Source organism: Neopelma chrysocephalum, unplaced genomic scaffold, assembly GCF_003984885.1.
Source record: "Neopelma chrysocephalum unplaced genomic scaffold, ASM398488v2 Primary Assembly neopelma1_59, whole genome shotgun sequence".
Taxonomy (NCBI): Eukaryota; Metazoa; Chordata; class Aves; order Passeriformes; family Pipridae; genus Neopelma; species Neopelma chrysocephalum.
Genome location: NW_020897714.1, coordinates 9,109,880 through 9,120,883, shown reverse-complemented (window position 1 = coordinate 9,120,883; position 11,004 = coordinate 9,109,880). Strand labels below are relative to the sequence as shown.

Here is an 11,004-nt window from a genome sequence, read left to right as displayed (position 1 = left end):
ATAGGAAAAACATTTTTGTTTCATTTTAACAGCAGATGTATAGAGGTGTTAATAAGTAGAAAACTGTATGTGGTAACATTGTCCCAGATTAAGAGGTTAACAGTTTGTAAAAGACACTGGATCCTTTCCCCAGCTCTGACTAGAGCTGACTGAACCTGAGCAACATGAACCTGTTGGCTCATGTCCCTTCCCTTCCCTTCCCTTCCTGCCCCTCCCCACTCCTCCCTCCCCTCCCCTCTGCAGGTCATAGAATGGCTGCTAGGTCAGTAAGAAATATGTTTTCATATTCCCCTTTTTATAGTTGTTTAATAATACTTTCAGAATTAGGATAATCTGATTTACTTTTGATGAAAACATTACTGATTCATTGGATTCATTACAATCAGATTATCATCTGGTTATAATAAATAATAATAATGGCCAGTCTTCGCGAACGAAGATTTTGGGAAAGGTCTTTTACCTTTCCAGCCTGCGCAATGGATTTTTTTTAGGTGAGACACAGCATGCGCTGAACTGAGCCCACCCTTTAATCCTAAGGTTCATCTGCCGGGGCCAAGCAAGCTTGGACAATGGCAGTGAGGTCCTCAGGACGTAGGTTTGTTTAGAGTGACCTTCTCTTAGATGGATGGCCTCACAGGGTTAACGAGCTCCATCTGCCCGGGGGACTGGGATTCAAACCTGGGTTGCAGCGGTGAGAGTCCTGCATGCTAACCACTAGGCCACCAGGGGTCCCCTCATCTGGTTATATTCATTCAAGTAAGGCATAGCACACTTCTGACTGTGATTTGCCTTCCACCTTCTCCTTTGCACTTCTTATTTCTTTCCAGACATGAATTTTAAACTACTGTTGAGGGTGTGATGTAAGGATGTGGGTTTACATGAACCTTAGTAATACTGAGTATTAATTATCAGATTATAAAATACAGGCTGAATACCATTTGAATTTTAATTGTATTATAGATAATAGAATATCTTTCCCATTGAACTAGGATGGTAGTAGTTATCACAGTTGTCCCTTATAAAGTTGATGAGATTTAAAAAGAATATTTTTATTTCTTCTCTTTCGGTTTCTGACTTGGATATCCAATTAGTAAGGCATTCTACTAGGAGAGTTTCCATGTCTTTCTTCTGAGCTATTGTGAGATGATTTTGCACTGAAAGTTTTCAGTTCCTGCATCTGGTAGCACAAATGAAATGTTGTAAGTGTTTTTATTATTTTTTTCTTTCCATATTTAATATCAGGTAACATAATGGTAGCTTTAGTTCTCTACTAATGTCAAAGATTAAAGGCTGAGAGTTTCAGATTAGACACTTGGGCAAGAAAAATCTACTAGAAGGGCAGTGCAGCACTGGAGCTGGCTACCCAGAAAGGTTGCAAAATGCTCTTGGAGATTTTCAAGCCTTGGCTGGACAAAGCCACAGCTGACCTCTTCCAGTGTTGGTTATAACCCCATTCCGAGTAGGAATAGACCTAAATGAACTCCATTGACAACCCCTCCAACTAGCACTTCTATCTTACTGTGAAAATGCAGTGACTGTAAGACAGAAAAGGTATAAAGACTCAACTGCTGTCACAAGGGCAGAATATCTGGATAAGCATCCTGGAGAATTAACGTCTTTGGACTTGATTTTCGGGAGCTGCTCCATATCACACCAACATACTGTGCTAAAAAGGGATGATGTTGAAGCTGATTTTCTCCTATGTAGGTGACAGGGTAGAGAGAGGTGTATCACAAACCAGTCTTATTTGGTCTGATAAGGAGTTGCACCACTGTTTGCTCTGGGCTGTTTGCAAATTACATGGCTGTGTCCTTGTGACCTGAATCAAACACAGTCTAAGCAGGACAAACAAGGAACTTCACTAAGGGATTGTTGAGGTGGTCTTTAAATCTCATGTAACACTGCATTACCATCAAAGGGTGATTCATGGTCAGCCTTATCTAACTGACATGTATGGAATCATAGTTCATTTTTTTCTGTGTAAATTCATTGTTTCCCCTTTTCCATAGGCAAATGTGTTATTCCTACTATACCTCAACATAACTGATAGAGTTACTACAGATCACAGTACAGTGATTCTGTTCTTACATTTTCCCATTTCACTAATATAAGCAGATGCACCTACCAAACTATTTGAACGATATGGTCTCCTCAAGTGTCTTTACCATAGCAAATGCTCCTTGATGCATTATTGAGATTCATCAGTGAGTGTAGAAAAAGAATAATTTCCTTTTTATATTTTTTTCTAATGTTGATAAATCAAAAATCTTGGTAGGTTAAACTTGAAAAAATTGCTACAGTAGTCTTCAGTAAAGCAAAGGTATGTTAATGGAATGACAGTATAAAAGGGATATAAAAAAATACATTCCTACAAATAACATTAATCATATTTTTCTCTTAATGGACATACCATCATACTTGTGTATGCTAATGTTGTTTCTACTGTTCAAATAAAACACTCCATGCACTGTTTCAGCTAACAGTGAGCAAAGTCAATACTTTGCTTTGACATCTCTATTGTAGTTTGCATTTTACCTCCTGTTTGATACAGATAAATTCTATAGTTGTGTCACATTTTTCTTCAAGATTGGGCAGATCAGTGAGGGTGATAAAATATTAGTGATGAAAGCTTCAGGAATTAGATATGTCTGTGACTATAGGTTTGCCTTGTTGGCAAACCTTTCTCAGTCTAACCCATTTCTTTTGTGTGAACTCCATCAGAAATGATGTACTGTAAAAAATATTATGTCTGTTCAGATTAAAATATGTCATTTTTCAGAACACAGAAAGAGCCTAAATTTTTTGTTTCATGTCTGAGTTTATTTAACAGCTTTATACATTTTTCGGTAGTTTTGTTGTCAAAAGCAGAACCGATTACCAGTATACCATTTCCTTGTATTTCTCCTACTATCACATTACTCTGCAGAACACACGGAGCTAGAAGGAAGCTTCATTTGTAATCTTCTGCCATAACAGGGAAATGATAATTAACCAGCTAGTTGCCGTGGTGGTTACAATGTGTGTTACAGGAGAAGCTGTGAAGAGACCTCTAGTTTTTGACTAGGCCCTGTTATTTGGGGATTGAAGGGGAGTGGGAAGTGATCATCCCCTCTTCCTTTCAAATACTTTTTTTCAACTACGCTTTTGGGGCTTGCTTATATTAAACTAAATTGTGTCAAAATTTCTGTCCCAAAGGCTGGAGGACTGAGTGGACTTTTTTTTTGGTTGACAGATATTTTGTTTTCTCTTCCTTGTTTCACTACCTTGTACTTCTTCATTTATTTCTTCTTTAGTTAGCTTTAACATGGGTTAGTTAAATAGAAGCAACTCTTGGGCCAAAGAGGCAGGCTTTTTTTTTCAAATTGATGTTAACCTGTGCAGGGTAGATTTTAATGAATTATCCATATAGCAACATAAATAGGAATGGGTCTCCTGACTCAGCAATGAAAAGTAAAAGTAATTACATAAGAACAGGTCAAGCTAAAAGTCCATGAAGAACAATAAGCTGTCTCTATTAGTAGTCTACGACAGTGTGGATTTTTATGTCCTCGAAAAATTAATCATATAGCACTAGGAAGATTTTGCATTTTTCCTCCTACTTGACTCATGCTGCTTACCATGTAGTTGTTATTTGCTTACTCCTGTGATGGGATTCTATCAATCTGCTTAAAATAAAATTTGGAGAAAATGGTTTTGCTTGTCTAGACCTCTCAAAAAACTACATCACTATCTAAAGACAGGAGTTATCCTACCTAATTTTACTCTTAAAAATGTGGAATAAATGGAAAGACACAATCTGCCTATTCAGAGCACGTTTTTTAAACAGCTATCTTAGCATACATTTAATTACTTTATAATGAGTACCTTTGCAAGCAGCACAGATTACATGACTAATGCTTAGATGACTAAACCAAAGGATTAATTCTTTCCTAATGGTTGAAAGCATTGCTCTTTCTGTTCATGGTGCTGTCAGCCAGTCTCAAGGTACTGCTTCGTAGCTAAAAGGGGGGGGGACAGTGACACAGGAGTCAATTCTTGGTTTTATGCCTTTTCCAGACCTGATAATACTTCAGTAATTCCAGTTTGTTTTTTTGATCAGTCTATAAAAAATATTTCCCATCAAAATTCCTTGTTAAATTTATACTTCCACCAACAATGAGTACTCAAATCTCATAATCTTCCAGTCCCACACTCCATCAAATTCACGGTCTAATATTGTGTACTTTCTATCCATCTCTATAGCTCCTTGTAAATCACAAATTTGACAGTCCTTCAGTCCCTGAGGTACACCTAAGAGGTTCTAAAGCTGCTGTGGTTTCTAGGCTCCACGCACATTGTTGTCACGCATTTCCCATGTGTGCTGCTGATGGTTTGCTGAAAGTATTTCCAAGAGTTATGAAGAGTGAGGTATGGTAGATGAGTTGGGATGGGGGAGATCCTTCAGGCCTCGCTTCAGTCCATTACCTGGAAGGAGTATGCCCTTCCACCCTCCCCCCACCACGTGGGCTGGAGATCCCGCAATGGAGTACTCACCGGACCACCAGGGGAGAGAGGACGAAAGAGGAAGTTTATTGTGGGAGGGGGCTTATATAGCCCTTGGGGACCAATCACAGGTGAGGGGTCACAATCAAGGTAAGGAGTTTACAGCCAATAAGGAAAGGGTTAACAAAGGACCAATGGGAGCACCTTGGGACATCTTCCCAGGACACTCCTACCTGAGAGATAAGGGGTTACAGGGGAGGTATGGGGGAAAAGCAGTGGCTCTGCAAAGAGCCAGCTTAACATGAGTTTAAACAACATTAAAAACTTCTGGTTCACCAGCCCACCTTTGGCAGGACTTTTTCCATACACCCATTGCCACAGTGAGGAGTTTCTGGTGAGACATAAGCAGGACAGTCTGGCATTCTATTCTGGAAGGCAAATTGTTGTAGAACATTTTTAACACTATATTTTCCATTCTTATGAGAACAACACTTTCTCGAAATGTTGGAAAAGAAATGTAAGTTTTAAGGAGACTTATTACTTTGTAGAAGACACCAAATATTCCAGAAACCCTATCGAACAGCACAGTTCTATCCTGCGCCCAGTGTGCTTCACAGATCAGAGCTAAGGTGGCAGTGGTGGGTAAGAACACTAGCCCATTGTGTCTAATTGGTCTCATCTCTACCCAACTCACATTTTTTAACCAAACTCTCATTTTTTAAGCAAACTCTTATTTTTTAAGCTTGTCTTTTTTCTATTAAAAAAAAAAAAAAAGGAAAAAGGAAAAGGAGCTTTCTTTTACTCCAGAGTAAAATGAAACACCGAGTCATATGTTTCACAAACACAAGAAGAATCAAGCAGTTTACTATGTCATGTTGACCTTTTGCATAGCGTTAAAAGAAATCACACATTGCTTAGACTTTCTAATTAACAGTATGCTATGTGGAGGAAGTCTTTCAGTAATTAACCTTTCAATTAATCAAAGTACATTTTCTGCTTCTCTCCAACTTCGACCTATTTCATGTTTTTTCTTCCTTTATTTCTTATCTTTTATTTTGCGGTCTAGATCTTGTCTTTGAAATAATAAGAATCACAGCTGATTCACAGCTATCAAAATTTTGAGCTACACCGTAAGATGACAGAGAATAGTAATGCTTATTTTCATTCTAATAATTCTGAATTAAAATATCAATTTTAGTATGATAAAAAAATAACTCCCATGACCCATTTTTCTTGGCTAAAATCATATGCACTCATAAAGATCCTCTGCTTTTCATTCAACCTCAAAGGTTATTCATTTTAGAGATGTAGAACTCTTTTTGTAAAGGGAGACAGAATTCTTCCTTATATATACAATAGAACTTCATCAGACTGAAAACTGAGCTCACATGTCACCTGTAGACTTTCTCTTCATTTTCCAAAATATTTCTATTTCTTAATATGCATTTCTTAGGTAGTAATTTTTGTCATTGTATTCTATAAAAGTATGAAGTCATTTATAAACAAAATGTTGTACAAGTAGGAGTCTTACAAGCCAACATATACAGATTTGAAAGTACGGAAAGGTTAGGCAAAAACCTCAGAAATAATTGTCTATTTCATAAAGTTATAAAACAAAAGTGGAAAGTATTTGATAAATGTAGTTTTCTTCAGCAAAGAGCAATATAGACTTTTCTTTTCTCTCTTGTATCCACTTAAACAAATAGAATAATGTATTTCAACTTGACTACATGGAAGAAACTAATTGACCAACAGTCAGCCCAAAAGATCTGAGAGCTGACCTGATGTTTTATCAATATGCTTGCTGAATTAATTAATCATTTCCTCACGTATATGTTTTTGCATATTTTTTACTTATATGCACTTAGAAAAGCCTAAAAATAAGCTTCTAAAGAGAAAGCATCCAATCTGAGCCTTGCAATATTGAGGGGTTTACCAATTTCCAACTCTAAATTCGTATTTTTTTCCATTCAAAGAAATTACTTAAGCTTATTAGAAATTTGGGCTAAAAAAACCAGCAGTCAGCTTTAACAAGATGATCTTTAACAAACTTGATTAATCACAATGGGACACTGCCTCCCAGTTTCACAGAATCATAGAATATGCTGAGTTGGAAGGGACACACAAGGATCATTGAGTCCAGCTCCTGGCCCTACACAGAACCAGCCCCAAGAGTCACATCATGTGCCTGAAAGAATCATCCAAATGCTTCTTGAACTCTGTCAGGCTTGATGCTGTGACCACTTCCCTAGGGAGCCTGTTCCAGTGCCCAACTACCCTCTGGGTGAAGAACATTTTTCTAATATCCAATCTAAACCTGCTGTGACACAACTTCAGGCCATTCCTTTGAGTCCTGCCACTGGCCACCACAGAGAACAGATCAATGCTTGCCCCTCCTCTTCCCCTCACAAGGAAGTTGTAGACTGCAATGAGATCTCCCCTCAGTCTCCCCCAGGCTGAACAGACCAAATGACCTCAGCTGCTCCTCATACGGCTTACTCTCAAGTCTCTTCACCATTTTTGTTGTCCTCCTTTGGACACTCTCTAATAGCTTAATGTCTTTCTTATATTGCAGTGCCCAAAACTGCACACAATATTCAAGGTGAGGCCATACCAGGTCAGAGCAGAGTAGGACAATTCCCTCCCTCGACTGGCTGGCAATGCTTTTCCTGATGCCCCCGGGACAGTTGACCCTCCTGGCTGCCAGGGCACTGCTGACTCATATTCAACTTGTCATTGACCAGGACCCCCAGGTCACTTTCCGTGGCACTGCTTTCCAGCGTTTCATTCCCCAGTCTGTACAAACATCCAGGGTTGCCCCATCCCAAGTGTGGAATCCGGCATTTTCCCTTGTTGAACTTCACGTAGTTGGTGAAGTCTCTCTGCAGGGCCTCTCTGCCTTTGAGGGAGTCAACAGCTCCTCTTAATTTTGTGTCATCTGCAACTTACTTAGTATCCCTTCCAGTCCTGTGTCCAAGTAATTTATGAAGATGTTGAAGAGCACAGGGCCCAAGATAGAACCCCACTAGTGACAGGTCACCAGTCTGATGTTACCCCATTCACTGTTACCCCTTGTACTTGACCCATGAGCCAATTGCTCACGCACCACATGATGTGTTTATCCATCTGTGAGCTGGACATTTTGTCCAGAAGGATCCTGTGAGAGACAGCTTTACAGACATCCAAAAGGATTACATCAACAGGCTTCCCTTGATAAACTAGGTGGGTTACCTTGTCATAAAAGGAAATCAGGTTTGATGAGCAGGACTTTCCTCTCATGAAGCCACACTGGTTGTGATCAATGACTGCGTTGTCTTTCACATGCTTTTCAATACATCCCAGAATAATCTTCTCCATAACTTTATCAGGCACTGCAATGAGACTGACAGGCCTGTAGTTTCCAGGGTCCTCCTTCTTGCCCTTGAAAATCAGGACAACATTCACCAGCTTCCAGTCAGCTGGGACCTCTCCAAATTCCCAAGACTGCTCAAAAATGATCAAGATAGGTTTTGCAAAGACATCAGCCAGTTCATTGAATATTCTTTCCTTCTCAACAGAGAAAATACAAGTTTAGTTTACTGTCACATCTCTTTTTGGAACAAAGTTAACCATTTGGTTGTACTTTTAGAATTAAAAAGAAATAATGAATTTACTTTCAGCAATTAAAAGTAAAAATTGTAATGCTGAAAAACACAGTATAGAGAGATTCAAAGATTCAAACAAAGAAAACAACCCCTTTAACCTGAAATATTAAAGAAAAAATTTACCAAACATATGTTTCCCAATCCTATTTCCAAATTTTATTTTCAATCTTTAACAGTGTTTTCAGGAGTGATAAGAACTGTATGGAGAATACTGCAAATGTTCATACAAATCCAGTTTTTATATACATTTAATTTAGTTTATTTTTCCACTTTGTTTTATATGAATATTCTTTTGACCAAATATAACACATCCAACACATACAAAATACGAGTTTTAGAATTCAAACTGCTGCAAGAAATTTTAAGATACCTATCAATGGAGCAAGGAAAAATTTTATGGCATCTCTGAGACATAATAATAATAATTATTATAAAAATAATAATTATTCCCAGAGAACAATTTTATTCAAATCAAATACCAGAAATAAAAATAATTAAAAATATCATAAAATTAATAATTTTTTTGTCTGTTTAAAAAATAAATCTAAAAATAGGTTAAATGTGTTAGATAAATTATTCATTGCAAATTGCTTTCACAGCAACAGAAAATAAGCAATTAATTTTTTGGTTCTATACCTGCTTAAAATTAGAACTGTCTTCTCATGAATCAGCACCTTCCTTCCAGACGAGTTTTCACCTTTTCTTTGGTTATTTATATTCAGCAGTGTAAAATATTAAAATGCAAGATGATACTAAGCAAAGACATGAGTGTCCTGTATTTTAATTTCACAGAGTGCTGTTGTAGGTTTATTTAAGAGAAAAGTGTGAATTAAACTAGTGTTATATCCAAATATGACTGAATAGCTTGTTGCTGTCCTAATTAAAACATCTTGTCAGCAAATATGCCAGGAGTATGAATTTTAAGCATACTGCTTTTGATGGAATATTTTGAGTTAATGGCATTTTTTCCTAACGTTTTTTAAAAGATATCAACAGTAGCTAACAGACTTTTAGTATAATGAACTATCCAGAAACATATTATGGAAAAATATTATTACAGAAGGAGGAGGCTGAGGTACTCAACAGCTTTTTTACCTCGGTCTTCAATGGCAACTTCTCACAGCTCTGAGGGGATAGCAGGATGGGGACTGGGGGAGCAAAATCCCTCCCACAGTAAGATCAGGTTCACAACCACCTGAGTAACCTGAAGGTACATATAGCTACGGGACTTCATGAAATGCATCCCGGAGTTCTCAGAGAATTGGCTGATATAGTTGCCAAGCCACTTTGCATGATATTTGAAAAGTCATGGCAGTCAGGCGAAGTCCCAGGTGATTGCAAAACCAGAAACATTGTACTCATCTTTAGAAAGAGTAGGAAGGATGACCCTGGAAACCACTGACCTCTCAACCTCACCTCTGTGCCTAGGAAGATCATGGAACAGATCCTCCCAGAAATTATGCTAAGGCACATGGAGAACAGGGAGGTCATTTGAGACAACCACCATGGCTTCACCAAGGGCAAGTCCTACCTGACCAATCTAGTGGCCTTCTGTGATGGACTGACTACATCACTGGAAAAGGGAAGGGTTACAGGTGGCATTTATCTGGACTTCTGTAAAGCCTTTGATAAAATGCCACACAATATCCCTTTCTCTAAATTGGAGAGATGAATTCAATGAGTGGACTGTTAGATGAATAAGAAAGTGGATACACAGTAGCATCCAGAGGGTAGTGGTCGATGGCTCACAGTCCTGATGAACATCGGTGACAAGTGGTGGCCCTCAGGGGTCCATACTGGAACCAGTGTTATTTAATGTCTTCATTAATAGACAGAAGGATCAAGTGCACCTCAGCAAGTTTGCAGATGACACCAAGCTGAGTGGTGCATTTGACAACACCCATTTGAAGGATAGGATGCCATACAGAGGGACCTGGACAGACTCAAGAAGTGAGCTCATGGGAATCTCATGAGGTTTAACAAGACCAAGTACAAGGTGCTGCACCTGAGTTGGGGCAACCCTGGGTATCAATATAGGCTGGAGGATGAATAGAGCAAGAATAGCCCTGCTGAGAAGGACTTGGGGGTGCAGGTGAGTGAGAGACTGGACATGAGCTGGGAACGTGCACTCACAGCCCAGAAATCCAGCTCTGGGGTCCCCAGCACACAAAAGACATTGACCTGTTGGAACAAGTACAGAGAAAAGGCTGAGAGAACTGGGATTGTTCAGCCTGGAGAAGAGAAGAGACTATTTACAAGGGCATGTAGTGACATAACAAGGGGGAAAGGCTTCAAACTGGAAGAGTTTAGGCTTAGATTAGATATTAGGAAGAAATTCTTTACTGTGAGGACAGTGAGGCACTGAAAGAGGTTAGCCAGAGACGTTGTGAATGCGCAGTGTCTGGAAGTTTTCAAGACCAGGTTGGATGGAGCTCTGAGTAGCCTAGTCTAGTGGAAGCTGTGCTGACCCATGGCACGGGGCTCAAAACTAGATGATCTTTATGGCGTCTTCCAACCCAAAATATGATTCTCTGATCTAACTATTGAAATATTTTACATTTTTGCACTTCTTTATAAGTTACTGCACACTGTAAGCCTGTATAGAAACACAAACTGCTTTTTCATGTAGTGTAACAGAAACAACAATCAATAAAAAAGCACTATGTACTTACCGAGCTGCAGGTCATGAAATATTAATGGAAAATAAGCAAAACTGAAATGCAGTTAAGGTATAATGTGTAATTTATTTATAATCATCTTTGTTTCTGTAGATATACTAATAAAAAATAACTAGACTGTTTACTACACGCAGACTTGCTGGAATATACTGCCTTTATACAACAAGCATCTTGTTAAAATAATGTATTGAAATTTGTGG

The 11,004-nt window shown here is 38.5% G+C and overlaps 1 protein-coding gene across 1 annotated transcript in view; it reads left to right on the top strand.

Annotated features, from left to right (window-relative positions):
• Window positions 1–1,072: 1,072 nt before the first annotated feature.
• MGAT4C (MGAT4 family member C) overlaps window positions 1,073–11,004 on the top strand; it is a 35,660-nt gene continuing 25,728 nt past the window's right edge. Inside the window, exon 1 of the mRNA XM_027680595.1 lies at window positions 1,073–1,199. The gene's annotated coding sequence lies outside the window, so the exon portion shown is untranslated. The remainder of the gene's footprint in view (window positions 1,200–11,004) is intronic.